The 17,506-nt window shown below is 38.6% G+C and overlaps 1 non-coding gene across 1 annotated transcript; it reads left to right on the plus strand.

Annotated features, from left to right (window-relative positions):
• The first annotated feature begins 572 nt into the window (after positions 1-572).
• On the plus strand, positions 573-676 carry LOC147917696 (U6 spliceosomal RNA). The gene has a single exon (XR_015551830.1). It is a non-coding gene; the product is annotated as a U6 spliceosomal RNA (small nuclear RNA).
• Positions 677-17,506: the final 16,830 nt, after the last annotated feature.

A 17,506-nucleotide genomic window follows, 5' to 3' on the forward strand; every position in this document is an offset into this window, starting at 1 on the left:
CAAGTCACAAAATAATTACTTTTGTATATAATATTACCTGTACAAAAACATTTAGAGAATGGTCCATCCTTGTGAGTAACAGAGAACAAATAAATTAGATGTCATTTTGACTTTCCAGTTAGCAAATATTTAAAAATATAAAAATGATACCCAAGGCAGGGTAAGGGAGCAGTGAGTACTCTCATATGCTGCTGGTTGGAATGTAAACTGGCCCCACCTCTCTGGAGAGAAAATTTGGCAACATGGATCAGGAGCATTAAAAGTGTTGACACTCTTGGCCAGTCCTGATGACCTAGTGGTTAAACTTCAGTGAGCTCTGCTTCAGTGGCCTGGGTTTGGCTCCCAGACGTGGAATCACACCACTCCTCTGTCAGTAGCCATGCTGTGGTGGCAGCTCACACAGAAGAACTACAGTGACTTACAACTACATACTGGGGCTTTGGGGAGGAGAAAAAAAAAAAGAGGAAGACTGGCAACAGATGCTAGCTCAGGGCCAATCTTTCCTAGCAAAAAAATGTTCACACTCTCATGCTCGCTTCGGCATGAGATACTAAAATATGGAACTATACAGAGTTCCATATACTAAACATATACTAAAATTGGAACCATACAGAGAAGATTAGCATGGCCCCTGTGCAAGGATGACATACAAATTTGTGAAGCGTTCCATATTTTTACAATTTCTAGTAAAGGAGTAATATGCCAACAACAACAACAAAAAATATTCACACTCTTTAATCTAGTTTTCCCTGAGGAAGTATCTCAAACACAGGGGAAAATTTTTTCTATATAAAAATGTCCACCACTAAATTTTTTAAAATAGCAAAAAAATTTTTGAAAAGGCCTAATGATTAGGAGAATGGTTAAGTAAACTAGGATATGTACACTCTATAGCATATAACGCAGCCTTTAAAATATTTAGGGAGAGCAAATGATAACGTGGAAAAAGATTTACAATATGATGTTAAGTAAACAGAATACTCATTATATATAGACAATGATAACCACTGTTTTTAATGGAAGTTCATAAAATCTAGGAAGAAATAGTCATAGTAGTAGTAAATACAATGCTAGTAGTAGCTACTACTTGTTGAGTGCTTACTGTGTGCTAGGCAGTTTATACACATTGTCTTATCCTCATATCAACGCTACGCGGTAGGCACTACTGTTATCCCCCTCTTACAGAGAAGGAAATTATGACTCAGAGAGAGGAGCTTGTGCAAGGTCACATAGTTAGTAAGTCGTTGAACTGGGATTTGAACCTTAGTGTGAGTGGTGGCCATGAGGATGTGGTGGTAGATATCCAACTACAGGGAGCGTGACTGACCAGAGGTTTCAGCTGCAGTCTGAAATCCATCGATATATTTGCATGGAGGACATGCTTCCCATGGACATCTCCCATCGGATGACAAAGTGTAGCAAAGATCCAGATCCATTTCTGGTTGACACAAAACTACTCTGATGGCAAATTTTGGCTGGAGCCTTGCCAAACCCTGGCAGCTTTGCCAAACCTTTCTTAAGGGGCATGGCAGTCTAGGATGCTTCTTCCAAACCTTCCCTCCTCTCCTCCTTCACTTGGTGTGAGACTTGCATCATGACAAGACAGCTCTCTCAGCCTTTCCTATCTGTCTCCCTATTTTAACTCACACAGGTGTTTCCCCTAATAAAATTCTTGCAAATTTAATCCCATCTGGTACCTGCTTTTTGGAGGACTTAGATTAACACAAACTGTTGGACTTCAAAGCCCCTGCTTTCTTCTTAGCTCAGAACTGCCATGTGTTATACTAACTACTTTTGTAATATTTTTACTGACACATAATTCACACACCATACAATTCACCTGTTTAAAGTGTGTAATGCAATGGTTTTGGTATATTTACGTATATATGCAACAATCACCACAGTCAATTTTAGAACATTTTCATCATCTGAAAAAGAAAGCCTGAGCTCTTTAGCTATCACTGCCTGCAGTCCTTCATTTACACCAGCACTGAGCAACCACTAATCTACTTTCTGTCTCTATTGGTTTTCTTGTTTGGACATTTCATATAAATGAAATTATATAACATGTGGTCTTTTGTGACTGGCTTCTTTCTTAGCATAACGGTTTCAAGTTTCATCCCTGTTGTAGTCTGTGTCAGTACTTCATTCCTTTTTAGAGCTGGATAATATTTCATTGTATGGATAAGTCATATTTTGTTTATCTATTCATCAGCTGATTTGCATTGTTTCCCATTTCATCTGAGTTGTTTTCATGTTTTGGCTATTATAAATAATGCTACCAAAACATTTGTGTACAAGTTTTTGTGTGGATATATGTTTTATTATTATTACTATTTTATTGAGGTCATAACGGTTTATAACATTGCGAAATTTCAGGTGTACATTATTATTTATCAGTTTCTGTATAGATTGCATCATGCTCACCACCAAGAGTCAATTTTTATCCATCACCATATATATGTGCCCCTTTACCCCTTTCACCCACACTCAAACCCCTTTCCCTCTGGTAACCACTAATCTGTTCTCTTTGTGCATGTGTTTATCTTCCACATATGAGTGAAATCATGTGGTGTTTGTCTTTCTCTGTCTGGCTTATTTCACTTAACGTAATACCCTCAAGCTCCATCCATGATGTTGCAAATGGGATGATTTTTTCTTTTCTATGGCTGAGTACTATTCCATTGTATGTATACACCACATCTTCTTTATCCATTCGTTAGTTGATAGGCACTTGGGTTGCTTCCACATCTTGGCTATTGTGAATAATGCTGCAATGAATATAGGGGTGCATAGATCTCTTTGTATTGTTGATTTCTTGTTCTTTGGATAAATACCTAGTAGTAGGATAGCTGGATCGTATGGTATTTCTATTTTTAATTTTTTGAGGAATCTCCATACTGTTTTTCATAGTGGCTGCACCAGTTTGCATTGCCACCAGCAGTGTATGAGGGTTCCCTTTTCTCCACCTCCTCTCCAACACTTATTATTTCTCGTCTTGTTAATTATAGCCATTCTGACAGATGTGAGGTGATATCTCATTGTAGTTTTGATTTGCATTTCCCTAATGATTAGTCATGTAGAACATCTTTTCATGTGCCTGTTGGCCATCTGTACCTTCTTTGGAAAAATGTCTGTTTATATCCTCTGCCCATTTTTTGATTAGGTTGATTGTTTTTTTGTTGTTGAGTTATATGAGTTCTTTATATATTTTGGAGATTACCACCTTGTTGGATATATGATTTGCAAATATTTTCTCCCAGTTGGTGGGTTGTCTTTTTGTTTTGTTCCTGGTTTCCTTTGTCTTGCAGAAGCTCTTTTTTTTTTTTTTGTGAGGAAGATCAGTCCTGAGCTAACATCCATGCTAATCCTCCTCTTTTTGCTGAGGAAGACCAGCTCTGAGCTAACATCTATTGCCAATCCTCCTCCTTTTTTTCCCCAAAGCCCCAGTAGATAGGTGTATGTCATAGCTGCACATCCTTCTAGTTGCTGTATGTGGGACGTGGCCTCAGCATGGCCGGAGAAGCGGTGCATCGGTGCACGCCTGGGATCTGAACCTGGGCCGCCAGTAGCGGAGCGCGTGCATTTAACCGCTAACCCACGGGGCTGGCCCTTGCAGAAGCTCTTTAATCTGGTGTAGTCCCATTTGTTCATTTTTTCTTTTGTTTCCCATGCCTGAGTAGACATGGTATTTGAAAAGATTCTGCTAAGAGGTTGGCCCCATGGCCTAGTGGTTAAGTTCAGTGTGCTCCCATTGGGTGGCTCAGGTTCGGTTCCTGGGTGCAGACTACACCACTCATTGGCAGACATGCTGTGGCAGTGACCCACATACAAAATAGAGGGAGATTGGCACAGATGTTAGCTCAGGGCGAATCCTCCTCAGCAAAAAAAACAAAAAAGATGCTGCTAAGACTGATGTCAAAGAGTGTACTGCCTACGTTTTCTTCTAGGAATTTTATGGTTTCAGGTCTTACCTTCAAGTCTTTAATCCATTTTGAGTTAATTTTTGTATATGGTGTAAGATAATGGTCTACTTTCATTCTTTGGCATGTGGCTGTCCAGTTCTCCCAACACCATTTATTGAAGAGACTTTCCTTTCTGCATTGTATGTTCTTGGCTCCTTTGTTGAGAATTAGCTGCCCATAGATGTGTTGTTTTATTTCTGGGCTTTCAATTCTGTTCCATTGATCTGTGTGTCTGTTTTTGTGCCAATACCATGCTGTTTTGATTACTATAGCTTTGTAGTATATTTTGAAGTCAGGGATTGTGATGCCTCCAGCTTTGTTCTTTTTTCTCAGAATTGCTTTCACTATTCGTGGTCTTCTGTTGTTCCATACAAATTTTAGGATTCTTTGTTCTATTTCCACGAAGAATATCATTGGGATTCTGATTGGGATTGTATTGAATCTGTAGATTGCTTTAGGTAGTATGGATATTTTAACTATGTCGATTCTTCCAATCCATGTGCATTGCATATCTTTCCATTTCTTTATGTCATCTTTGATTTCTTGCAATAATGTCTTATAGTTTTCAGCATATAGGCGTTTCACCTCCTTAGTTAAATTTATTCCTAGATATTTTATTCTTTGTGTTGTGATTGTAAATGGGATTGTATTCTTGAGTTCTCTTTCTGCTAGTTCATTATTAGTGTATAGAAATGCAACTGATTTTTGTAGGTTGATTTTGTACTCTGCAACTTTGCTGTAGTTGTTGATTATTTCTAATAGTTTTCTGACTGATTCTTTAGGGTTTTCTATATAGTGAGTCATATCATCTGCAAACAGTGAAAGTTTCACTTCTTCCTTTCCAATTTTGATACCTTTTATTTCTTTATCTTGCCTAACTGCTTTGGCCAAAACCTCCAGTACTATGTCAAATAAGAGCAGTGAGAGTGGGCACCCTTGTCTTGTTCCTGTTCTCAGAGGGATGGCTTTCAGTTTTTGACCATTGAGTATGATGTGGGCTGTGGGTTTGTCATATATGGCCCTTATTATGTTGATGTACTTTCCTTTTATGCCCATTTTATTGAGAGTTTTTATCATAAATGGATGTTGGATCTTGTCAAATGCCTTCTCTGCATCTATTGAGATGATCATGTGATTTTTCTTCCTCATTTTTTTAATGTGGTGTATCACATTGATTGATTTGCAGACATTGAACCATCCTTGTATCCCTGGTATAAATCCCACTTGATCATGGTGTATGATCCTTTTAATGCATTGCTGTATTCGGTTTGCCAACATTTTGTTGAGGATTTTTGCGTCTATGTTCATCAGCAATATTGGCCTGTAATTTTCCTTCTTTGTGTTGTCCTTGTCTGGTTTTGGTATCAGGGTGATGTTGGCCTCATAGAATGAGTTAGGAAGCATTCCGTCTTCTTCAGTTTTGTGAAATCGTTTGAGAAGGATAGGTATTAAATCTTCTTTAAATGTTTGGTAGAATTCTCCAGAAAAGCCATCTGGTCCTGGATTTTTGTTCTTTGGGAGGGTTTTTGATTACTGTTTCAATATCTTTACTTGTGATTGGTCTATTCAGATTCTCTATTTCTTCTTGATTCTGTTTTGGGAAGTTGTAAAAGTCTAAGAATTTATCCATTTCTTCTAGGTTATCCAATTTGATGGCATATAATTTTTCACAGTATTCTCTTATAATCCTTTGTATTTCTGTGGTATCTGTTGTAATTTCTCCTCTTTCATTTCTAATTTTATTTATTTGAGCTTTCTTTCCTTTTTTCTTAGTGAATCTGGCTAAGGGTTTGTCAATTTTGTTTATTTTCTCCAAGAACCGGCTCTTAGTTTCATTGATCCTTTCTACTGTTATTTTGGTTTCTATTTCATTTATTTCTGCTCTAATTTTTATTATTTCCCTCCTTCTGCTGACTTTGGGCTTTGTTTGTACTTCTTTTTCTGTTTAGGTGCAGCTTAAGATTGCTTATTTGAGATTTTTCTTGTTTGTTAAGGTGGGCCTGTATTGCTGTGAATTTCCCTCTTAGTACCACTTTTGCTGCATCCCATAGAGTTGGTAATATATTTTCATTTTCACTTGTCTCCAGGTACTGTTTGATTTCTCCTTTGATTTCTTCATTGATCCAATGGTTGTTCAGTAGTATGTTGTTTAGTCTCCACATATTTGTGAGTTTCCCAGCTTTTTTCTTGTAGTTGATTTCTAGTTTCATAGCATTGTGGTCAGAAAAGATGCTTGATATGATTTCAATCTTCTTAAATTTATTGAGGCTTGCCTTGTTTCCCAACATATGGTCTATCTTTGATAATGTTCCATGTGCACTTGAGAAGAATGTGTATTCTTCTGTTTTGGGATGAAATGTTCTATATATATCTATTAAGTCCATGTGGTCTAATTTTTCATTTAATTCCACTCTTTCCTTGTTGACTTTCTGTCTGGATGATCTATCCATTGATGTAAGCAGGTTGTTGAGGTTCCCTACTATTATTGTGTTGCTGTTAATTTCTGCCTTTAGGTCTGTTAATAGTTGTTTTCTGTACTTTGGTGCTCCTGTGTTAGGTGCATATATATTCATAAGTGTTATGTCCTCTTGGTGGAATGTTCCTTTTATCATTATATACTGCCCCTCTTTGTCTCTCATTGCCTTTTTAATCTCGAAGTCTGCTGTGTCTGGTATGAGTATGGCAACACCTGTTTTCTTTTGCTTGCCATTTGCTTGGAGTATCGTCTTCTATTGCTTCACTCTGAGCCTGTGTTTGTCTTGAGAGCTAAGATGTGTCTCCTGGAGGCAGCATATTGTTGGGTCTTGTTTTTTAATCCATCCTGCCACTCTGTGTCTTTTGATTGGAGAATTCTTTCCATTTACGTTTAGAGTGATTATTGATATAGGAGGGCTTAATATTGCCATTTTATCTCTTGTTTTCTGGTTGTTCTATATTACCCTTGTTTCTCTTCCCATGAGTTTCCGACTGCCATTTCAGTTTGGTGATTTTCTATGATGGTTTCCTCCGTTTTCTCTTTATTTATCATTTGTGTCTTTGTTCTCTTTTTTTATTTAGTGGTTACAATGAGGTTTGTGTCAAAGATCTCATAGATGAGATAGTCCATTTTCTGATAGCCTCTTATCTCCATTAGCCTAAGCAGGTTCCATCCTTTTCCTCTTCCCTGTCTAAGTTATTGTTGTCACAACTTATTCCATTTTGTGTTGTGAGTTTGTGATTAAAATGAAGTGTTTATAATTATTTTTGATGCTTTCCTTATCTTTATCTTTAATTTTATAATTAAGTCTTTGCTAACCTGTTCTGATAGAGAGCTGCAATTTTCTGATTTTGTCTGTCTATTTATCTCCTCATTCAAGCCTTTGTAAACCTTTTCTTTTTTGTTTCAGGTATGAGGGCCTTCTTGATCATTTCTTGTAGGGGGGCCTTGTGGCAATTAACTCTCTCAGCTTTTGTTTATCTGGGAAAATTTTTATTTCTCCATCATATCTGAAGGATAGTTTCGCTGGATAGAGTATTCTTGGCTCAAAGTTTTTGTCTTCCAGTATTTTGAACATATCATTCCGCTCTCTCCTGGCCTGTAAGGTTTCTGCTGAAAAGTCTGCTGAAAGCCTGATACGGGTTCTTTAGTAGATTATTCTCTTCTGCCTTGCTGCCCTTAATATTTTTTCTTTGTCATTGACTTTTTCCAGTTTTACTAATATATGCCTTGCAGAAGGTCTTTTTGCATTGATGTAATTAGGAGTTCTACTGGCTTCATTTACTTGTAATTCCAGTTCCTTCCCCAGGTTTGTGAAGTTCTCAGCTATTATTTCTTTGAACGAGCTCTCTGCTCCTTTCTCCCTCTGGGATATCTATAATCCTTATGTTGCATTTCCTAATTGAGTTGGATATTTCTCAGAGAATTTCTTCATTTTTTTTTTCTTTTTAGTCTTGGTTCTCTCTCCCCCTCCACCTGAAGCATTTCTATATTTCTGTCCTCTAAATTACCTAATTCTGTCCTCCATAATATCAGCTCTGGATTTTTAAGGATTCTAGATTGCTTTATATCTCATTCATTGTGTTCTTCATCTCCAGCATTTCTGTTTGGTTTTTTTTTTTTAGAGTTTAAATCTCTTTTGTGAAGAACTCCTTCTGCTCATTTATTTTATTCCTGAGTTTATTGAACTGCTTTTCTGAGTTTTCTTGGAACTTGTTGAGTTTCTTTATGATAGCTATTTTGAATTCTCTGTCATTTACATTATAAATTTCTGTGAGTTCAGGATTGGTTTTTGGATACCTGTCATCTTCATTCTGGTCTGGATTGTTAATGTATTTCTTCATGGTGTTTGCTGTATTGGACGTTTGCTGGCACATACTGGTAGTATCTGGTCGCAGATTCCACCTGCCACCACTGAGAGGGGCAGGAGCTGTGTTTTTTGAACCCTCCACATCTGCTGGAAGTTGTGCCAATAGGGCTCATCTGCCTGCTGGCCACTGCCACGTGGTGGCTCACACACTCAGGTGCAGGCGTTCTGGTGTGGATCTGCTGCCCTGGCCGACTGGCTGAGTGGGTGCACCAGGCAGGAGGGGATGTGGGGTGCCTTCTTTTGCTCACAGGCATACCCACTCGGCACTCATTTGTGGCCTGCCTGGGCTGCTGGGCTTGGTGGGGGTGCCCATGTGGTGACCAGGTGCCTTGGTGTGGAGCATTTCTGCAGGCTGGGAGGCACTCTGAAAGTGAAAGCATTTGCGTGGAGGCATGCTGGTCCCCCCACCTCCTCCTACAGTCATGCACCAGCTGCTGCATGTGGACTTGCAACCTAGATCCCTGCCGCTGGGGAGGAGGAGGAGATCCCTTCACCTTCCACTGCTTCCTGGGGATCTAGCACCCCCACCTTCAGACGTATGGCTGTGTGGATCTCGCAGACATCCCACTGTGTTGTGTGGGTATCCTCTGTTCATTAATGAATGTCCTTTTGGTTGTATCTTAGTGGGATAGAGACCAAGGGAACAGCTCACTCTACCATGATGCTGACATCACTCTGTAAATAGGTTTTTATCTCTCTTGAGTATATATCTAGGAGTGGGATTGCTGAGTTGAATGGTAACTCTGTATTTAACTTTCTGAGGAACTGCCAAACTGTTTTCCAAGGTGGTTGTACCATTTTACATTCCTACCAGAAGTGTATGAAGGCTCTGATTTCTCCACACCCTTGTCAACATTCATTATTATCTGACTTTTTGATTATAGTAACACTAATGGGTGTGAAATTATACCTCATTGTGGTTTTGATTTGCATTTCCATGATGAATAATGATGTCAGGTGTTTTTTTTTTTTTTTTTTTTTTTTTGTGAGGAGGACTAACCCTGAGCTAACATCTGATGCCAATCCTCCCCTTTTTTCTTGAGGAAGATGGGTCCTGAGCTAACAACCATGGCCATCTTCCTCCACTTTATATGGGACGCCGCCACAGCATGGCTTAACAAGCAATACGTCGGTGCACGCCAGGGATCCGAACCTGCGAACCCCAGGCCGCCGCAGCAGAGCGTGCGCACTTAACAGCTTGTGCCACCAGGCCGGCCCCATGATGTCAGGTTTTTTTCATGTATTTATTGGCCATTTGTATATCTTTTTGGAGAAATGCCTATTCAAATATTTGCTCATTTTTAAGTTGAGTTATTTGAAATTATCAGATACATGATTTGCAAATATTTTCTCACATTATGTGGATTGTCTTTTCACTTTCTTGATAGTGTTCTCTGAAGCACAAAAGTTTTTAATTTTGATGAAGTCTAATTTATCTATTTTTTTCTTTTGCTGCCTGTGCTTTTGGTGTCATATCTGAGAATCTGTTGCCAACTCTGAGGTTAAATCAACCTTGCATTCCTAGAATAAATCCCACTTGGTCATCATGTATAATTTTTTTATATGTTATTGGATTCAGTTTGCTAGTATTTTGTTGAGGAATTTTTGCATTCATATTCCTAAGAGATATTGGCCTATAGTTTTATTTTCTTGTGATGCCTTTGTCTGTTTTTGGTATCAGAGTAATACTGTCTTCATAGAATGAATTGGGAAGTGTTCCTTCTCTTCTATTTTTTGGAAGAGCTTATGAAAAATTGGTATTAATTCTTTAAATGTTTGGTAGAACTCATCAGTGAAACCATCTAGTCCTGGGCTTTTCTTTGTGGGTAGTTTTTTTTTTTTTTATCACTAATTCAATCTCTTTACTTATTCAGATTGTCTATTTCTTTTTGAGTCAGTTTTGGAAGTTTGCCTTTCTAGGAATTTCTCCATTTCATTTAAGTTGTCTAATATATTGGAATACAGTTGTTCATAGTATTCCTTTTTAATCCTTTTTATTTCTGTAAGGTTGGTAATAGTTTGAGTCTTCTCTGTTTTTTCTTGGTCATCTAACTAAAAGTCTATCAATTTTGCTGATCACTTTAAAGAAGTAGCTTTGGGTTTCTTTGATTTTCTCTATTGTTTTCCTATTCTCCTTTTCATTAATTTCCACTCTAATCTTTATTATTTCCTCCCTTCTGCTTGCTTTGTTTAGTTTGCTCTTCTTTTTTCAGTGTCTTAAGGTAGAATGTTAGGTTATTGATTTAAGATCTTTCTTCTTTTTAAATATAAGCATTTACAGCTATAAAATTCCCTCTAAGTACTACTTTCATTGCATCCCACAAGTTTTTGCATGTTTTATCTTCATTTTCATTCATCTCAAAGTATTTCCTAATTTCCCTTTTGATTTATTCTTTGGTCCATTGGTTATTTTGGAGTGTGTTGTTTAATTTTCACATATTTGTGAGTTTCCCAAATTTCTTTCTGTTATTGATTTCTAATTGTATTCCTTTGTGGTTGAAGAACATATTTTGTATTATTTCTATCCTTTTAAATTTACTGAGGTTTGTTTTATGGCCTAATATTTGCTCTGTCCTGGAGAATGTTTCATACAGTTTGAGAAGAATGTGTATTCTGCTATTGTCGAATGGAGTGTTCTATAGATATCTGTTAAGTCCAGTTGGTTTATAGTATTATTCAAGTCTTCTATTTCCTTGTTGATCTTCTTAGTTACTCTATTCATTGTTGAAAAATAGAGTATTGAAGTCTCCAACCATTATTGTTGAGTTGTCTAGTTCTCCCTTCATTTATGTCAGTTTTTGCTACGTGTATTTTGGTGCTCTGTTGTTAGTTGCATATACATTTATAATTGTTATATAGTCCTGATGGATTGACCCTTTTATGATTATAAAAGGTCCATATTTAGTAACATTTTTTGTTTTAAAGTCTATTTTTTCTAATGTCAGTATAGCCACTCCAGCGTTCTTGTAGTTGCTATTTACATGATATATCTTTTCTCATCCTTTTAGTTTCCATCTATTCATATCTTTGAACCTAAAGTGTGTCTCTTGTAGACTGCCTATAGCTGGAAGTATTAATTATTAATTTTTATTATATATTAATTATGACAAACTTCCTAAGAATTTCTGCATGACAACACTGTGTCTTTTTCAGTGCAACAAAATGGCATTTTCTATAAAATAATACACCCCACCCCCTAAGAAAAGTCCTCCTCAGAATGTGATAATTAACATTTCAATCCTCAACTTCCTTGCAGGATAGTACACCAGAGGTTAGGAAAGAAGATTGGCATCTACAATTCTGCTGAGAACTGTAGATATAACATTGGAGGAAGACAGTTTACTATCAAAAAGTGTTAAGCTATGATGTCAGAGAAACTATAAAGTTAGAAAGAGAACTCTAAAGGATACCCTAAAGCTGAGGGAAAGTACCTATGGAAGGATAAACTTGAAAGAGGGTTTAGATCTTGTTGAAGAAGTTGTGTTTGTATCTCATTTCATGGCAGATAAGTTCACTGAGTCGTCTCGGTGGCCAGAGCTGGTCCACAGTTGCTGGAAAAGCAAGAAAAACACGTGAAGGCACAGGTGAGTCAAGGCTAGCGGGCAGGTGGACAGAGAGTTGGAAACACTGCTACAGGCATGAGGTTCATTAGGAGGATCAAGGGAAAGTAGTCACCAGATCATAGGAGACCCTGAGCCAGAATCACCCAGATGAGCTGCTTTCAGATTCTTGACCCTCAGAAACCATGCAAGACAATAAATATCTATTGTTTTAAGGCACTAAGTTTTGGAATAATTTATTATGCAGCAATAGATAACTAAAAATAACCTTCTTCCCACCTGGGTATGCCCTCTTGCTACTATTCCTTCCACCTCCTTTTTTCACATTTGATCTTCAAAGGGCAGCATTTACATCACTGATCTTCAGACTACAGCATGTGTACATAAAGACTTTCCAAAGGGTACACGGGCATGGATAGTTTTAAGAGTATCAGTTTTCAGATGCTTAACATAATATTTAATCTTTCCCAGAGCTGCTCTGCCTGGAAATGAGCCAGCAGTTGAGGCTTCAAGTGGGTTCTCTTTTCACAATAGCCCTTCTTCTCTTGATTACAAAAGGAAAACTATCCCTCTCACTTTCCTGAATATTACATTGCACTGTAACATTTCGTTGCCTTGGAATTTTAAAACCTCCAGTGGGCTAAATGAAAGGACAATTTGAAGTATTGGTATCAATGTTGAGAGAGTGAATGACATTAATGAATGGGGAAGATACATTTTTTGTAAGTTGAGTGGTTTCCACTTCTTTGCTTTCAACAAAATTGAAGGAGGATCTAATCAACTGTCAGCTGATATATGATTAAAAATGATTTTTCATGATAGATCACTATATAATTTTTGGCAAACATTTCATAAAGAATTCAAAGAATTGAGTGACATTGCTACAATAAAGCAGCTTCTATTTCCATCTACTTATGTAGGTGAGCAAGGTTGCTCAGGGCGTATCTACAAAATGAAAAATGGTGGGGGGCTCGGGGCGGCCCAGTGGCGCAAGCGGTTAAGTGCGCGCTCTCCGCTGCAGCAGCCTGGGGTTTGCCGGTTCGGATCTCAGGTGCGCACCGACGCACCGCTTGTCAGGCTGTGCTGTGGCGGCGTCCCATATAAAGTGGAGGAAGATGGGCATGGATGTTAGCCCAGGGCCAGTCTTCCTCAGCAAAAAGAGGAGGATTGGCAGATGTTAGCTCAGGGCCGATCTTCCTCACAAAAAAATAGGAAGACAATTGACACTAATTCCTGCTGCATTCTATAGTATGTCATTTTCATCCATGGATATATGAACTAACTTTTAACGAAAAAAAAAAAAGCCCCATCTACCTCCTCAAGAGATGCATTTCCATTTTACTTTTTTTTGTTTAATAATTATTTGTCACAATTTGTAATGTATTTATGTTGTATTGCTTAAATGTGACTAAACATTGTATTGATAAATTAGTCCAGAAAAAAAAGGAAGTTACTATCTAGAGACTTATGGTTCCAAGAAAATTAAATTTCAGGTCAGGTATATGTATTTTTTGTAGAGAAGTATCATAGATAACCAATAAAAGACTTTCCAAGCATGGAAAAACAATACATCAGTACAAAATTCTTCTGAGAAGTGAAATGGAAATACAAGCTCAAGGAGAAAAATGAGCAATGTAAAATTCCTGCTGTTATAGAAGAGCTTGTTCTTCCATTTTTAAAGATAGTTGATAAAAGGTATCAAATTGCTACGGTATTTGAGTCCACTGAACAAATTTAAGAGTTATTAAATAGTTTTGCTTGAAAATGTGAATATTTATCATATGCTAAAAAGTGTATCTTTTGCAACTATTTATGCTTTTTAAAATAATGCTTTAGGGCCGGCCCCGTGGCTTAGCGGTTAAGTACGCGCGCTCTGCTCCTGGCGGCCCGGGTTCGGATCCCAGGCGCGCACCAACGCACCGCTTCTCCGGCCATGCTGAGGCCGCGTCCCACATACAGCAACTAGAAGGATGTGCAACTATGGCATACAACTATCTACTGGGGCTTTGGGGGGAAAAAGAAAATAATACTTTATTAAGATATAATTTACATACCATAAAGTTCACCCTTTTAAAGTGTACAATTTAGTATTTTCAGTAAACTCAGAGTTGTGCATACATCACTGCTATCTAATTCCAGAACACTTTCATCACCCCAAAAAGAAATCCCTTACCCATTAGCAGTCACTCCCTATTACCCACTGCCCCCAGACCATGATACCCACTAATCTATTTTCTTTCTCTATGGATTTGCCTATTCTGGACATTTCATATAAATGGAATCATACAATGTGTGATCTTTGGTGTTTGGCTCTTTTCACTAAGCATAATGTTCTCAAGTTTCATCCATGTTGAAGAATGTATCCTTTTCATAGCTGAATAATATTCCAATGTAGGAATATACCATTTTTTGTTTATCCATTCATTCGTTGATGGATACCTGAGTTGTTTCCACTTTTTGGCTATTATGAATAATGCTGCTATGAATATTCATGTAAAAATTTTTGTGTGGACATGTTTTCATTTCTCTTGGGTATATCCTGAAGAGTAGAATTGCTGGATCATATGATAACTCTATGTTTAACCTATTGAGGAACTGCCAAACTGTTTTCCAAAGAGGGTGCACTATTTTGTATTCCCACCAGCAGTGTATGAGGGTTCCACTTTCTCTATGGCTTCTTGACACTTGTTATTGTCTATCTTTTTGATTAGAGCCATCCTAGTAGATGTGAAGTGGTATCTCATTGTGGGGTTATTTTTTGCTGAGGAAGATTAGCCTTGAGCTAACATCTGTGCCAATCTTCCTCTACTTTATATGTGGGTCACCACCACAGTGTGGCTGACGAGTGGTGTAGGTCCGCGCCCAGGATCCAAACCCGTGAACCTGGGCTGCAGAAGCAGAATGTGCTGAACTTAACCACTATGCTACAGGGCTGGCCCCATTTTTTCAAAATTCTTTCTCTCTCTTTTTTTTTTTTTTTGCTGAGGAAGATTTGCCCTGAGCTAACATCTGTTGCCAAGCTTCCTATTTTTTTGTTTTGTTTTGTTTGAGGAAGATTAGCCCTGAGCTAACATCTGTGCCAGTCTTCCTCTACTTTATATGTGGGTCGCCGCCACAGTGTGGCTGATGAGTGGTGTAGGTCCATGCCTGGGATCCAAACTGACAAACCCAGGCCACTGAAGCAGAACATGCCGAACCTAACTACTACACCAGGGGGCTGGCCCGTCATTGTGGTTTTGATTTGCATTTCCCAGATGGCTAATGATATAGGGCATCTTTTCATGCACTTATTGTCATTTGTATATCTTCTTTGGAGAAATGTCTATTCAAATCTTTTGTCCATCGTGATGGTTAATTTTATGTGTCAACTTGTCTGGGCCAATGTGTCCAGATATTTGGTTAAATATTATTCTAGATGTTTCTTTGAGGGTGTTTTTTAGATTAGATTGACATTTAAATTGGTGGACTTTGAGTAAAGCAGGTGGCCCTCTATAAAGTGAGTGGGCCTCATCTAATCAGTTGAAGGGCTTAAAAGAACAAAGGCTGACCTCTCCCAAGCAAGAAGGAATTTTGCCAGCAGATGGCCTTTGAACCTGAACCAGAACATTGTCTCTTCCCTGGGTCTCCAGCCTGCCAGCCTACCCTGCAGATTTTGGATTTGCCAGCCTCCGTAATTACATGAGCCAATTCCTTAAAACAGATCTCTCTTTCATTATACACACACTCACACACACACTATTGGGTTCTGTTTCTGTGGAGAACCTTGACTAATACACTCATTTTTAAATTGGGTCATTTGTCTATTTATTGTTGATTTGTAAGAGTTCTTCGCAAATTCTGGATATAAGTCCTTTATCAGGTGCACGATTTGCAAATATTTTCTCTCATTCTGTATGTCTTCTTTTTACTTTCTTGATGGTGTCCTTTGAAGCACAAAGGTTTTAAATTTTTTCTTTCTTTTTGGTGAGGAAGATTAGCCCTGAGTTAACATCCGTTGCCAATCCTCCTCTTTTTTGCTGAGGAAGACTGGCCCTGGGCTAACATCCATGCCCATCTCCCTTTACTTTATGTGGGACGCCGCCACAGCATGGCTTAACAAGCGGTGCGTCGGTGTGCACCCAGGATCCGAACCTATGAACCCTGGGCCGCCACAGCGGAGCGCGCGCACTTTACTGCTTGCGCCACCAGCCGGCCCCTTAAATTTTTCATAAAAATTTGTAGGTAATGTAAACGTTCTGAGGGGGTTCACAAGCAAAAAAAATTGAAGACTATTGATCCACACAGAAAAAAGGAGGACCATTTTTGTTTAGAGAAGTAGTTTTTTATTTTTTTTCATTTAACTTCACAAGTCACAAACAAGTACAGTTGATGTCCAAATATTGGCCTAAATTTCTATCCACCAGAATTGCTGTACTATTGTAATTAACCTGCACAAGGCTTTATCAACAGTGTATCCCTATATAAAACCAGGAGTTATGTGAGCTGCTTATCTTATTTCCTAATATTTTTTTTTTTTTTTTTTTTTTTTTTTTGTGAGGAGATCAGCCCTGTGCTAACATCTGCCAATCCTGCTCTTTTTTTGCTGAGGAAGACTGGCTCTGGGCTAACATCCGTGCCCATCTTCCTCCACTTTATATGGGACGCCGCCACAGCATGGCTTGCCAAGCGGTGTGTCGGTGTGCGCCCGGGATCCGAACCTGCGAACCCCAGGCCACTGCAGCGGAACGCACGCACTCAACCGCTTGTGCCACCAGGCCGGTCCCCTAATATCTTTTAAAAATAACTTTATTGAAATATAATTTACACACCATAAAATTCACCTGTTTTAAGTGCACAATTCAATGATTTTTAGTAAATTTCTCAAGTTGTGCACCCATCACCACAATCTGTTCCCAATGCCCCTTTTTAAAAAAAATTATGGTAAATCTAGTGCCTTTAAAAAAAATAATATTACTAAATTATTCCAACATGACACATATGGAATAAGGTTTTGAGGAAAATAACAAAAGCAAAAAAATTTTTTTAAGATACGGGTTAGCACTTTTTCCCCCAGCCATAACTTTTATGATCCAACTTCCCTTAATTTCCATTTGCGGGATCAAAGCCAGCAGCCAGCTGTTTGTCTAACTGCTTGTCCTGCGGTTGCACACAGCAGTCAAGTTCAGTGGCTTCCCCTCTCAGCTTTGCTTATCTTTCTGCAGTGAGGGACTTTGTGACCTCTGCTGACAGGCTGTCCTTTTAATAACCATTCCAAAGCTATAAAAAAATGCCGTTCATTTTTCCTTCCACCATTTCTACTTTTGATTGCCTTTTTTAATATAACATTTTCTGATGGCCTAATTGTGAAATCCATGGACACTGGCCTGTGCTCTTGACTGCTCTGCGCCATTTGATCCTGTTGACTGTTGTGTCCCCCACCCCTCCTCACCCCCCACTTTCTGGCTCAGCTGTGACCTCCTCCTGGGCTACTGACTGCTGAAATCTTTGCTGAGTCCCTCCCCTGGGCTGCTCCTCACACGCCGGCTTTCCCCGGCCTTCCATCCTACTTCCTCTTCTCACTCTCCACCTGCTCCAGGTGACTTCATCCACTCTCACGGCTTCCATGGCCCCCTCTCTGCCAATGGCTCCAAATCCT

This window comes from Ceratotherium simum, chromosome 3, assembly GCF_057802395.1.
Source record: "Ceratotherium simum simum isolate JZ-2026a chromosome 3, ASM5780239v1, whole genome shotgun sequence".
NCBI classification, from domain to species: Eukaryota; Metazoa; Chordata; class Mammalia; order Perissodactyla; family Rhinocerotidae; genus Ceratotherium; species Ceratotherium simum.